The sequence below is a fragment of the Papaver somniferum genome, chromosome 8 (assembly GCF_003573695.1).
Source record: "Papaver somniferum cultivar HN1 chromosome 8, ASM357369v1, whole genome shotgun sequence".
NCBI lineage: Eukaryota > Viridiplantae > Streptophyta > Magnoliopsida > Ranunculales > Papaveraceae > Papaver > Papaver somniferum.
This window is the reverse complement of record NC_039365.1, coordinates 26044719-26058699: the sequence shown is the minus strand read 5'-3', so window position 1 is coordinate 26058699 and position 13981 is coordinate 26044719. Positions and strand designations below refer to the sequence as shown.

The following is a 13981-nucleotide window of genomic DNA, read 5'->3' as shown; positions in this document are numbered from 1 at the left end:
ACTCATCCCGAAGAACAATGGGTGGGCCATAGAGCTTCAGTGACTTGTCAGTGGCTTGCGCTTGCACATTTTAAGTGCTTTTAGGTTTCGCCACTAACGTGGAGACTGTTCCAATTACTGCTGGGTCCCTTTGGGGGACTAATCCTGATCTTTTGGGGCTGCACATATACAGTACAATAAAACTAAACTAATGGCTACAAAATTGGTTAGATCATCGGAAAGTGGTCGGCCTAGCCGATTATGTGAAATTAATTTTTGGAAACTTTAAATTGGCTATGTCTAGCCTGGCCGCCTTCTCCATTGATAAAGGAGTACGGCAGACCTTCTGCAAATCAAATGACTTATCGACGAGATGGCTGAAAGAGCGGTGGATACACATGCTATTGGAGATCTCGTTCACGGGTCTCAAAGAAAAGCTGCAAAGACGGTATTCTTTTATTTTGGCTCAATTCAGTTTTAAAATTTAGGGTTTATGTTAGGGTTTATCTATTAAATTTAGGTTTAAAGAATGATTAGTCTCTACATGTCTTCTTTGTTAATCCAATTTCATGCTTGCTCATCTCAGGCCGATCAACTATGCTCAGTCTTGCTAGCTGCAGAGGGATTTGTTGCATGTTAGTTTTCTTCATTTGTGACTTTTGCATTTTCTGTAAATCTTGTAGTAATCTTCACTTGCATATAGTATTGCATCATTCAACTTTCAGTGCCAACTCTTGTGTCTGCTGTCTGATTGTGCATTATTGTTTCAGTTCTGAGTGGAAAAACAAGCTGATTGAAGCTTATTCTCATTTTGCATTATTGTTTCAACGACATTACAGTTTGTTACTTATAACTTACGGTTTTGAATTTTATATTGCGTTTTAGGGGGATATTAGGGAATGGTTGATGAAAGCACGTGACAAGAATGATGCTACAAAGCCTGCTTCGAAACCCTCTGCAGTAGTTTTGCCTCCTGTTAAACCGGCTGCAATTATCCCACAAACAGAAAAATCTGTAAGGCACTAGTTATTACTGTATAGTTGATTTTTGTTTCCTTTTTATCGTCTCTACTAGTGACGAAAGGAAGTGTGATACCAGAATTTGGTTTCGTCATTTTCATGAGGAATAGATACAATGTTTCATGCGTTTGTATACTTTTCTGGTGAATAAGATTGATATATTGCATTTTTTGAATTGGTTTCGTGTGGTTAAATAGATAAGTGGAGGGCAGGAAAGCTCAGGGAGGAGGAAAACTAGTAGATACTTTGCTACCAAAGCGGATAAGTCTAAAGATGAACAGGAGGTTGAGAAAACAGTAACTAAAAGAAAACCCCAAGAAAGTTCTAAGGCATTAGATGAGCCTCCACCTGTAAAGAAGCTTCACAAGGCTAAAGAAGAAAAAAATGATGACTCTAAACCTCCACCCATGAAGAAGCTTCTCAAGGCTAAAGAAGAAGAAGAAGATGATGATGTCTTTGAGCCTAGTCCTGCCAAAAAATTGAAGAGTGTCCCTCGTAAAGGAGTTAAAAAATCTGTTGAAATAGACAAGAACGATGATGAAGTGGGCTGTACTCCTCGCAAACCAGCAGGAAGAGGTGGTGGTGGAAGAAGTTCTGCTGCGTCCCCTGCTGGTGGAAGAGGTGGATTCATGAATTTTGGTGAAAGAAGAGATCCTCCCCACAAAGGAGAAAAGGTTAGTACTTCGAAGGAACTGATGAAATATCTCTTCTTTGATTTGAATTCAATGCTGTGAGCTGGATCTGTTCCTCTTTAGTAGTTGCGTGGATTGACAATTATTCTTTATCCTTACAGTGAAGCATTCTTCTTGTGTTTCAGGAAGTCCCAGAGGGCGTGCCTGATTGTTTAGTTGGTAAAACTTTTGTTATTAGCGGAACCCTTGAAAGGTAACTCGCGACAGCAGCTTAAAATGGCTGTTATTAGGACTAAAATTTAGAAATATTTGAAAGCCTAATAATCCGTTCTTCATATCGCTTATTTGTTGTCCTTATCTGTTGTCTATTTGTTTTAGCCTTTGGTTACAGAAGATTACAATTTAGCAATTTAGCCTTTGTTCTATTTGTCCTTATCGGTTGGTACCCTGTGTCTTTTAGCAATTTGATATCAGAAAATTACAAATTACTTTGGACTTTCTTCTAGTTTGGAACGGGAAGAAGCAGAAGACTTGATTAAGCGCCATGGAGGTCGAGTTACTGGATCTGTCAGTAAAAAAACGGTCAGTCTTATAGATGTCTTTCCTGCTCTAGGTTTCATCAATTTTTCTATTTCTGATTTTCGTTGTCTGGTTGCAGAATTATCTTCTTGCTGATGAAGATATTGAGGGGCGGAAATCAGAAATAGCCAAAGAGCTAGGGTTTGTTGTTTCCTCTTTTGTTGTTTAAATATCGGGTGCAATTGCTTTACCTTCTCTCTGATTCTTTTCTTTTTTTGCAGCACTGCATTCTTAACTGAGGATGGATTGTTCGCCCTGATCCATAAATCAAAACCCACGAAAACACCCCCACAAGATTTAAAAAATACTAAAGACAAGGGTGCTACCTCGCAACCAAAAGGAAGCCCTCTGAAAGTAGTAAAAGGTATAATAAGTTATCAGACTGTCAGTTTATTTCACTACTTCACCTGGTGAGCGTAAGGTACATAACATTATATTATTTTTGTCCTTAATGACTGGGCTACTCCAGGTAATGAAGTCTCGCCCTCTTTGGAAAAGAAAACCCCACCAAAATGTTCGGCTTAAGGTGTTTCTCCTGCCAAGCTTGTGGTAATTCCTCGCTAACATGGCCAGAAAAGTACAAACGAAGACTCCCAATGATATTTTGGGCAACCAGTTACTTGTATGTTTATAACTGTCAGTTCATGGACATTGATTTCTTCTCTTTTTACTTCTTCATTTTTTTGTTTGGCATGCACATATTTTCCTCTTTTGGATGAGGGATAATTCCTTGAGAATTCTCCCCCTTTTATGTCATATGTAGGTTAAGCAACTTCACGAGTGGTTGTCCCATTGGAACGATCACTTTCTACATACTGGGCAGCAGGGAAAGGGGAAAAAACAGAATGACAATGGAGTTAAAAAAGCCGTACTGATAAGTGGATCACCTGGCACTGGAAAGAGTACATCAGCAAAATTGGTTAGCCAGATGCTTGGTTTCCAGGGCATAGAGGTTCTGTATTCATGATGTATCCTCCAATATTATCTTGTTCAGCACGTGAATGTTGAATTCATTCCTAATGCTCCCACTTCTGTATTCCTAATTTATTCTGCACCTCGTTTATGTATTATAGGTCAATGCTAGTGTCAGCCGGGGAAAAGCTAATTCGAAAATTCTTAAAGGAATTGGTGGAAGCATGGCAAACTCTATAAAAGAACTTGTCAGCAATGAATCTTTGAGTGTCAAGATGGAACGGTTGGTCTTTTTCAGCAAATACCAAATTTCCATGTGCGCTTACTTGGAAGAAACAAAGATTTAACCATGTAAATTGATCTAGCAGGTCAAAACAACAAAAGACTGTGTTGATTATGGATGAAGTTGATGGCATGTCCTCCAGAGATAGGGGCGGGACCGCGGGGTGGCTGACCTTATTGCCAGCATCAAATTTTCCAAAATCCCGATCATCTGTATTTTGCATGAACGTCATAGTCAGAAACTGAAAAGTCTTCTCAACTACTGTTTGCTTCTCGACTGTAGGAAACCAACAAAACAACAGGTCTAACCACCCTGGATAAACCTGACCTTAATTATTTTTTCGTTAATTTGCCTAAAATTGTGACATCATTTCTCTCTGCAACTCTCTGCAACCCTTGATGAATGAACCAATGAGCTTTTTGATAGTTGCCATTATGGTACAATCTATTATGGTATCATGATTGCCTCCTATAATTTTCTATAAAATTTAAATGTGAATATGCTGACAGTGACATTATTTCAAATGGATGAAGATGGCAAAGAGGTTAATGCAAGTTGCAACTACAGAAGGTGTCAAGGTTGATGGGGTACATATGTAACTAAACTTGCTTGTTGGAATCTCTGTTTTTCCTGAAATTATTGTCAACAAATTTCGCAGCAATATGATTTCTTTATTTACTGTTTTTTTTTTGTCAAACTAAAAAACAACCACTGATCACTTTTTTACATAAATAGACCGCTCTTGAGGAACTTGCAGATAGAGTTAATGGAGATATGCGTATGGCACTTAATCAGTTGCAGTACATGAGCCTCTCAATGTCTGTTATTCAGTATGATGATGTAAGGCAACGCCTTCTTAGTAGTGAAGGATGAGGATATTTCACTGTTTACTGCTGTTGCCAAGTATGTCTTAATTCCCACCTTCTTTCTGTTTCTTAATTAGGTAATGGGATACTGTTTCATTGGTGTTTCGCTGTCTGACTATTCGTTTTTTTCCCCTCTCGATACGGACAGCGCAGGAGTCGAACCTCTAACATGAGAGTTCAACCCCTGGCCAACTGGGCTATTCCCAGTTGGTTTGTTTTTGTTATGCTACTTTCTAGTAATTTTCCAGATTGTAGTTTTCCAGTTTTTTACGTTGGTGCTTGGCAGCAAACAAGTTTCTCCTTGTTTATATATATGTATTTGATGCAGACAAACTTTTTATTAACTAGGCACAATCATGCGCAATAGAGTTTAACAAGAAGCTAGGGGGGAATACCTATCCAACTGCATGATTTGTTCTCTTTACGAGCATATTTCGCTAATTTATCAGCACACTTATTTGCTAGACTATTCGTGTGCATACAAGACCAATGCTCAAAATTAACTAAAGGAAAAATAATATCTTCCACAATGCCTCTAAGCTCCCATGGAACACTTGCTTCTCCTGCAAAATCCCTAAATATTAGACCATATCCACCAGCCTCGGTTAAATGACAGAATGAAGAGTCAGTATTTAGTTTAACAAAATCTCTTCCAGGTGGAATCCATTTAGAATTGTCAGCCATTGAGACACAAACTTTTAACAGCTTCTGAGCAGGTATTGAACTGTGTACATAACAGTTTATAGCCTGGATGGTTTGCTGTGGGGTTGAGTACTGGCTGCTGATAACCAAACAGCATCTTTCCTTCCATAAAAACCAGCTAATGATAGCCATCTTAGCTATGGTAGCAGTGTCAGAACTGTCAAACCATGATGAGATCCAGTCCTTAGGAGAAGCCCACTGAACTCCTTCCCATCTGTAACCTGCACTACACCAGACTGCTCTTGCATAAGGACATTCAATAAGAATATGCTTAGTAGTCTCAACTGCACTCTTGCACCTTATACAGACAATATTCTTCTATTTAGTCTCTCCTTTGAAGGGACTCTATCTTTCACACTTCCGTACAAATAGTCTGACTCTAGGAATAGAATCAATTTTCCACACCGATCTCCAGATGCTGTTTGGTTCCGACTGATGCGAGTTATGACTGCCATGATACTTAATGTTGTATAGAGCATGGTACACAGATTCGACCGTGAAGCATCCACTTTTTGTAAGCGTTCACATGTTTAAGATCTTCTGTTCTGTCTCATGATCGAAGAGGGTGATTACCAGATCATGTTTCCAACTCTTACTGTTATTATCAATAAGCTCAGATACATAAGTATACGAGCTAGGGTTGCGGGGGCTTTCTTTATGTAATATCCATTTATCACTCCAGATGAATATTTGTTTCCCATTACCCACTGACCAAAAACTGAACTTCTTTATGAATTCAAACACTGAACTTATACTCCTCCAAGACCATGTAGAGTCCTCCTTTAAATTATGTTTGTTTTAAAATAGTTTCATAATTCAAGTTGCGACATGATAGCCTTCTATAAAAGACCCAGTTCAGTTGATTTCCCAATTTTGTTCTGGCATTCATCTGTTATGAATTAAGTCAACTGTAAGCATGTATGTATCAGGGCTTCTTTTGTTTATATCATAATTTGATGTTACACTTCGGCTTCTACTGTCCATATGATTATTGATGTTACATTTTGGCTGTTTTTTTTTGCATATGACAAACTGCGTAAATACTAAAGCTGTGTTTAGTGGATGAGTTGATCTATCTGATATTTTATGGCCGTGCTGACATTTTCCATTTGGCATGCAGGCTGTTTGATTTTAATGGTGGAAAATTGAGAATGGATGAGAGGGTTGACTTGTGCATGAGCGATGCAGACCTTGTTCCTCTTCTGATACAGGTTTTCCATTGTGTTTATTTGCACAGTTTCAACTATTTTTCACCTTTGGCCTGCTACATGTGAGATTCAGTTTTGACTATAAAGATTAGTACAAGTTGCTGCACTTGGCTTCAAAATCGTAGTGTAGGGCATTACATTTCCTAAAAATTGTGCGTATAATTTTTTCTTTTCCAACCTTAGGAAGTGTTGAACTCTGGTGTGATGTCCCTTAATCTTAGTGTTAAAAGATGATATCTTGTCGGAATTATTTTTAATTTAATTAAACTGTTTCACACTGATATTTCCGAGAGTTATAGTAATGCTTTTATATATTTTCATGAATTTATATCTTTGGCTTTTTACTGCAAGGATATCATAATGTTTTTTATTATCAGGAGAACTACCTTAATTTTCGACCAAGTGCTGTTGGTAAGGATGAGGATGGAACAAAGAGAATGAACATGATTGCGTGTGCCGCAGAATCTATTGGAAATGGGGACATTGTAAATGTACAGATTCGGAGATACCAACAGTGGCAGCACTTTCAAACTAGTTTACTTGGGTCAAGTATAATTCCGTAAGTAGCCTCAACTCTGCAACCGAAAATAGGGATCATTTAGTGAGATTTTTATTCACCTTATACAAGTTCTCATTAGTTTTTGTTTTTTTTGTGTGTGTACCAGCGCAGCTTTGTTGCACGGGCGAGGGGAGGTCTTTGAACAGGTATTGCTTCTCCTGTGTTACAAATTTGAAACTGCTTAGTGGAACTTTGCCTGCTCTTAAACTTGATAAAGCCATTTTCGTATTTGGTCGTGATAGTAGTGTAGTGAATAGACACTATCCAAAGCTGTACATGGGAAAGGAGAAAAAAAGTTTATGGATTATTGGAGGTGTTCACTACAACCTCTGCCGAAGCTTCCCTCCAATGTCAATCCATCATATAAAATGGAACCTAAAAATTGCATTCCTATGCGTATATGGGCAGGTTAGGTGAGAAAAGTTGAAGAAATCTGTTCTCGCATGCAAGAAGGCCATGAATCCTTCGTTTGGATTCTGAATAGGCATGATGTTGTAATTTATTCTTTGGAAATGCAGTGAAATGGTGATTGGAACATCTCATAACATCCTTGACCTTGAGGGCCTTATATGGAGGAATAAATTATTCAGCAACTCCTCTTGATCCTTAAAACTCTTTTGTTTCTAATGTCTTTGCTTATCAGGAAAAAATTTCTTTGTCCAAGGAAACTTGGATTTGGTGCTGAATTCATGGATGAAAATAGTCTGAATCCAAATATTTCTAATGTCCTCTATCTGGGTTTATATGTATCATTGATGCTTAGAAACATTTGTGTTGGTAGGGGGAGCGCAATGTCAATAGATTTGGTGGGTGGCTGGGGAAAACTCGACGATGGGAAAGAATATGAGGCTTTTAGAGGATGTGCATGTTCATCTTCTTGCTTCTCGAGAGTCCATCTCACACAGGTTTGCCAGTAATTTTTTTCTTCTATTTTTTAAGGCTTAAAGCCCAAAGGTTATGTAAAATCTGAACCTCTTTGATAAGAAGAAGTTTACTACCTACAAACCCAAGTAGCTAGCCCACCACCCCGATGCTGACGAGTTTCAAACCCAGGTTATTGGTATCATCTTCTGCAGGTTTCCCAGTACTCAGCGAACACTCTTTCAATATGTCATCGATTTTGGTTATGGTTGTTTGTTATCAAACAACTTGCCGAACCCTTGCATTTGGTTAAAATTCCAAGATCCTCATTTATATTCATGAACAATAAATGACTTAGTTAACCAGCATTCGGCCTTCTACAGAATACTTGGGAATAATAATTTGCCAAAGATTTGTTATAAGCTGTAAACAGATCCCCATGGCAGTGAACTTGACATTGTTTTCTGTTACCCCTTGGTTGGGTTGGTCAAACCTGAGTGTTCATATGTAGTGAGCTTCGGGGGCCAACAACTGCATACACACGTCATTCTTTCTATAGATAAGAAATTAAGTTGGCTGATTCTTCTTTGCGTTCCTTGCCCTTGCCAGTTGCTTAGTTTCTACTCTTTAAAATGCTGCAGGGAAACGTTGCGAGTAGATTACTTCCCTCTTATTCGGAAACACTTAACTGATCCGCTTAGGTCGCTGCCTAAGGTAGATGCCGTACTAATCTCATACACTGTAAAGGCTGAAAGCTGGGGCAAGCAGATTTATTTACGTGTTTGCACTTTATTGTCAGGATGAAGCAGTTCAGAAGGTTGTGGAATTCATGGATGCTTACTCAATAAGTCAGGAGGACTATGAGTCAATCATGGAGTTATCACAATTCAAGGTGCCTCTGCAGATCCTTGTGTGGTATGGTATATCATATATATTCTCTTGTCAAATGCCCCAACTGTTTCGTGATTGTGTTATATGTAACAGAAGCACCCAAATCCACAAGAGGGAATACAGCCAGCTGTTAAAGCTGCACTGACAGGCATATAAGCAAGGAAGCAGCTCACGCATTATACGATCAGCTCGTCTAATTATGCTTCCAGGAACTAAGAAGGTTCCAAAGAAACGTATTGCAGTGATGCTGGAGCCTGTTGATAGTGGTGGTCTGAAAGAAGAGAACGGTGACATGCTAGGAGAAAGTGAAGAGGAAAATGCTTCAGATACTGAAGACACAGGTAAGTTTTTCTATGAATGGGTAGCTCATTTCTAGTGGTTGATCCAAGACCTTTGGCGATAGTAAAATGACAACAAAAGGTTTCCACCAGGTTGGAAATTGGAAACTCTGAGACCTTATCGGCCTTGAATGGTGTGGAAGGTCAGTTTTGATATCCTACATGCACAACTAGATTGTGCGCACCCACAAAGTGCATGCCATTTGAAATTTGTCCTGGAAAAACAGATTTGGACTAAGTTTTTATAGAGCTTGTGAAAGGAAGGGCCTCTAGTTAGGCTCTTCCTATAAGATTGAACTATTGACACTACCCTGAATATTATCAATAAAATGAGGGTAAAGTCAAGGCTAAAATTACCCATCTCAAAAGATAGTTGCATTTATACTCCTGATCAGGTCGACTGGGCATCTTGTCAATATCTATGTTTGAGTCTTTGACCTCTACCTCCTGCATTGGAGAGGAATATGTTTGAGTCTTTGACCTCTACCTCCTGCATTCAGGTGAACCTTTTGTTTATTAATAGCAAGGGTGGACTTGTCTCATGTTGTCGCAAGTGAACTTTACAACAAGGCTGATATGTTTTGTACTTTTTTCAGATGGACCTGATAATGGTGAGAAAAAGCTGCAGCTGGATCTCCAAAGTAACAGCAAGAACGATGGGTAAATTTAAATATCCCGTCTTCATCATTTTCAAAGGAAAAAGTACATTGTCAGCTTGGAGGTTTTTTCCTCTCGGTATTTTTCGACTAAATATTAAATGCGACAACATTATCAGGAATCCAAGTACAGCTTGATCTAAAGAAAAATGGTAAGTCAAGTGCAAAGAAAGCTCCTGCTAGCAAATCAAGAAAGAGAAAGAAAGGCAGTCGAAATAGCGGCGGTAGTGCTGCAGCTGCTTCTGCAGCCAAGAGGAAGAGATGAAAACTTATTGGACTGTAGCATTTCACGCTGCTACTAATTTTTGTTTGTTCTCACCTAACGCAGAACGGAAGCGTGAATAGAGAAATTGCAAGTAAAAGTAGGATAGTTGTAGAGAAAACTCAATTTTGATTGATAATAATGTATTTATGATTAATATATAGGACTTTTCTATTTATAGAGAAGACAATATAACTCATATTCCTAAAATAATTCTAAGTCTCAAACTTGGAAAATAAGATATCCATAGAATGGAGATTATGTACTGATCACACCTCAATTTGTTTAACGCAAAGTCAGCATAGAGATTATGTACTGAGCAGAGCTCAATTTGTTCGAAGTCTCTGCAAGCTAAGTATTTCCCAGATGGTGATAATTTCAATATCAAAAAAAGTTCATCCTCCACTTGGTCCTGGGCAAGCATCAGTTCTAAGTTGAACTTCACTAACAAAATACAATGCTTGGAGTATTGGGAATGGTCGTAAGATACTCACTTGGAAACATAACTGGGTGCAAGGGCTTCATGATCCTCCTATTCCCAAACTTGGTGTCACCAATGCTTTTAACATTACAAGTATGTATATCAACTGTTTTCTCCTAATTCTACAAGTTGGAATTCTGGTTTAATTCTCGCTCTTTTTGAAGACCATATAGCAAGACTGATTCTCAGAATGCCAATCTATCCTCATTATGAAGATACGATGGTGTGGACTTTAGAAAGGAATGGTCAATTCACAGTGAAATCTGCTTATAAAAAGATGTATGAAGAGCAAAATTCCAATGCAATCGTCTCTCCTAGGATGAAGAGTACTTTTAAAAGATTATGGAAGTTACCTGTTCACCCAAGGATTAATCAATTTTTATGGAAGTGTGTGAAGAACACTCTACCAACAAGAGATAAGCTCACTTACGTCATTCAAAATGGTGATTACGGTTGTCCATTCTGTACCCAGGGGATTGAAACTGCTTCTCACTGTATTCTCGAATGCTCTCTGGTAAAACTTGTCTGGTTTGTTGTCTAGGTATTCATACTCCAGATAACATCAGTCTTGTCGACTGGATATGCAGTCTCTTTGATAATCTCCAAGCTGGTCATATCAATGAAGATAATATCTGCAGAATAGCACTAGTTGCTTGGTCTCAGAGATGCGAGAATGTCTTTAAAGATTTTCCAGCCACTCCAGATATCATTATTCCAAAATACAGGAAGTTCTTATCTGATTATACTGAGATGTCGCGTAAAAATCCTATCAACACTAATAGGCAAAACATACAAAATTTGCATTGCTCTCCTCCTCCTAATGGGGCTTTTACTATTAATTCTGATGGCTCTTACCTTAGTAACTCTGGTGGCATATGACTCATAATTCGTGATTTTACAGGTCATCACAAAGGATCAAAGTGCATCTATCTAGCTGAATCTTCAGGACCGGAGCATGCAGAGTGCAGTTGTTTATAGGAGGCAGTAAAGTGGGCAAAGGACATGGATATGCAGGAAGTATATTTTCAACTGGACTGAAAGCTTGTGGTCGATGCTGTCAACAATGATGTTTACAACATAGATTGGAGATTACATAATCTTATTAGAGACATTAAGATTTTTTTCAGTCATTCAGCCCTTGGCGCTGTAATTACGTGTAAAAAGAGAAGAATTAAATAGCGGACATGTTGTCCAAGCTAACTAGAATTGATAAACTAAATAGAGTTTGGTTATATGATCCTTGCTGTGAACATGTCTCTCCTTTGTGCCTTCGACAAATAGAGCAATTCACATATATGTTCGACCAAGGATTGAACTTCCTCTTTTACAGGTTGTTCAAAGAGAGTGAAGGTCCTGATTGGGATAGGGTCCTGTGTACTCCTTTAGTCCCCAGTTGAATCTCTCTTGGATTAACCTTCTCTTTGAAGATGCGTTTCAAAACATTGCAGTCACTTGTTGGATGATCGATGAAACTATGCATGTGACAGTACCTGGGATTCTCCATTTTTTTCTTCAAATGGATCTCTCCCGATGAATGGAAATTTGATTGCACCATCTTGAATCCAGACTTCCAGTAACTCGATCACTTCTTCAATAAAAAGAGGAAAGTTTGAGTCTGTCTGATCATTTCCTCGTTTGTTGATACTGGGTCGAGGTTTCTGCAGCATTGGTTACCATTTCTTTACGCTTCTGGAGGAGCCTAGGATGTTAGAGAAGCGTTCTTTTTCTGTGCCTCGGCTTTCCTTTTAATCTCTTCAGCAACAACATTTGCGGAAGGTCGGAGATTGTATTGTTTGTTGAGTAGGCGTCAGCTACTACGAGGTTCCTCGACCTTTGTTTCTTTCTTGTAAAGCAGGAGAGGTAGTTGTTGATCGCTTCGCCGCTTCATGAAGCTCCGAGAAGGTCCGAAATCGAATATTTTCCAATAAAGTTATGTAGACCGGGATCATTCCGTTGATGCACAAGTCTACAAGTTGTTGCTCTGTGACATTAGGATCATGACAATCCAAATCTTGGACTCTGAACCTTTTCAGGTAATCATTGAGATGTTCATTGTTACTCTGAAACATCCTTCCTAGATCAGAGAGTGTAACTTGTTCCGAAACGAAGAAGTATTTTCGACATAGAGCATTAATCATTTCTTCCCAACTGATGATGCTTCCTAGCACGATGTTATTGTACCAGGTGTATGTTATGCCTGTCAGAGACTTTGAAAATTCCTTCAGACGAACAACATGGTTGTGCTCATGTTCGCCCAACTTTTCCAAAAATCGAGAAACATATTCCCGAGCATTGCTCGTTCCATCATAAAGCTTGAACATTGTAGAAGTATAAACCTTCAGAAGAGGAACTTTCTGTATAGCAAATGATATCTTGTCTTTTCCACGATCCTCCACAATGCGCTCCAAAGCTTCACGAATGATGAAACTTGATGGTTCCTTTGGCGGTGGGTTATCTGCAGCATTGCGGACTTCATTATTTTCCAGGATGTGGATTGAGGAGGTTTCAGGATCAGCAGTTGAGGATGTTTCCTTAGCTTTTCTTTTCTGTGAATGGGGATGAGTTTTCTCAGACGACAGTCTTTCTATGAGAGTCTTGAGGTAAGCGCACAACTCTTTCTGTGTTGCATCCATATCTGTATGATTCTTGGTGAGAACTTCCTGAACCTTCATGATATCAGCTATGGTAGGTGGATCTTCTCTGATTTCTTCAAGAGCTCGGCCGAAGAGAGGATTGTTGCTTGTACCGGTGTTGGTTTAGCATCGACACCAGTATTGTTGGTTTGAGGAGTAGTATCAGTAGAGCCGCTGTTAGAAGCGGGAAGAATGACTGGAGTACCACCATTATTGCAAGTGCTAGCAATGTTTGGGTTAGGGTTAGGATTTGTAATTGAACCTGACCTAAGATCAACCATTTTGACGAATTGAGATTGCAACCGAGAGATTAATCTCCCACCGTGGTCGCCTATATGTTGATGGGGCAAAACGATTTATTGGTTTTTTAGGAAAATGAAGAGACGACCGTGTGGATGGAGACTCCTCGACCGAGCAAATTGCTTAAACCTTTTTCAAACAGATGCACTGCGCGGGAGTGCTTTGAGTTTGAGAGATCAATCTGTAGGACTCCGGCCTAAACCAAGATAATGGACGTTGCAGAATCAATTCGGTCATAAGAGGGATGAGGGTCGATATGTATAAGGGAAGATTAGAAGTGTGTTAGATCAATGATGATCAAGGATTGTGTATGTGTTGGGTATTTTTTTCAAGTTGGTGAACTGTTGAGTTCAGATGAAAAATAAGTTCTGATCGATTGAGTGAATTCTGCTCTGTTGAGAGTTACTGTTCAGATGAGAATTCTTGGTTAGACGATGATTCTTGGTTGTTGGTTATTCAATCATGGATTCAGAGACTTATTTATATTGCAAGAATATTAGGCACATTGATCCCAGTAAGTGTGACGGTTGCTGGAGTGAAAGAGTTGGAAAGTGGGACATCGCGGGTAAACCAGACTCATGTTGTGCCGAGACTTGGTTGATCGTCCATCCACTACTTTGCTAACTTCCTCAACCGTTTGCACAACTTACTCGCATTTCTCATCGTGGGTGAACATACGTGCCATAGACCGCCAGACCAAAACCCTAGTGATTATCCCCCATGTGACGTGATTGATGTCACGAATGTGGAGTCTGCAAGGAAGATATGTATTTAATTAGTCAGTTGTTGACTTGACTATACGATGAGCCTTAGACTTAAT

General features: G+C 39.1%; 1 pseudogene; it reads left to right on the top strand.

Moving 5' to 3' along the window:
* Positions 1-211: 211 nt before the first annotated feature.
* LOC113304611 lies at positions 212-10268 on the top strand (annotated as a pseudogene).
* The last annotated feature ends 3713 nt before the right edge of the window (positions 10269-13981 follow it).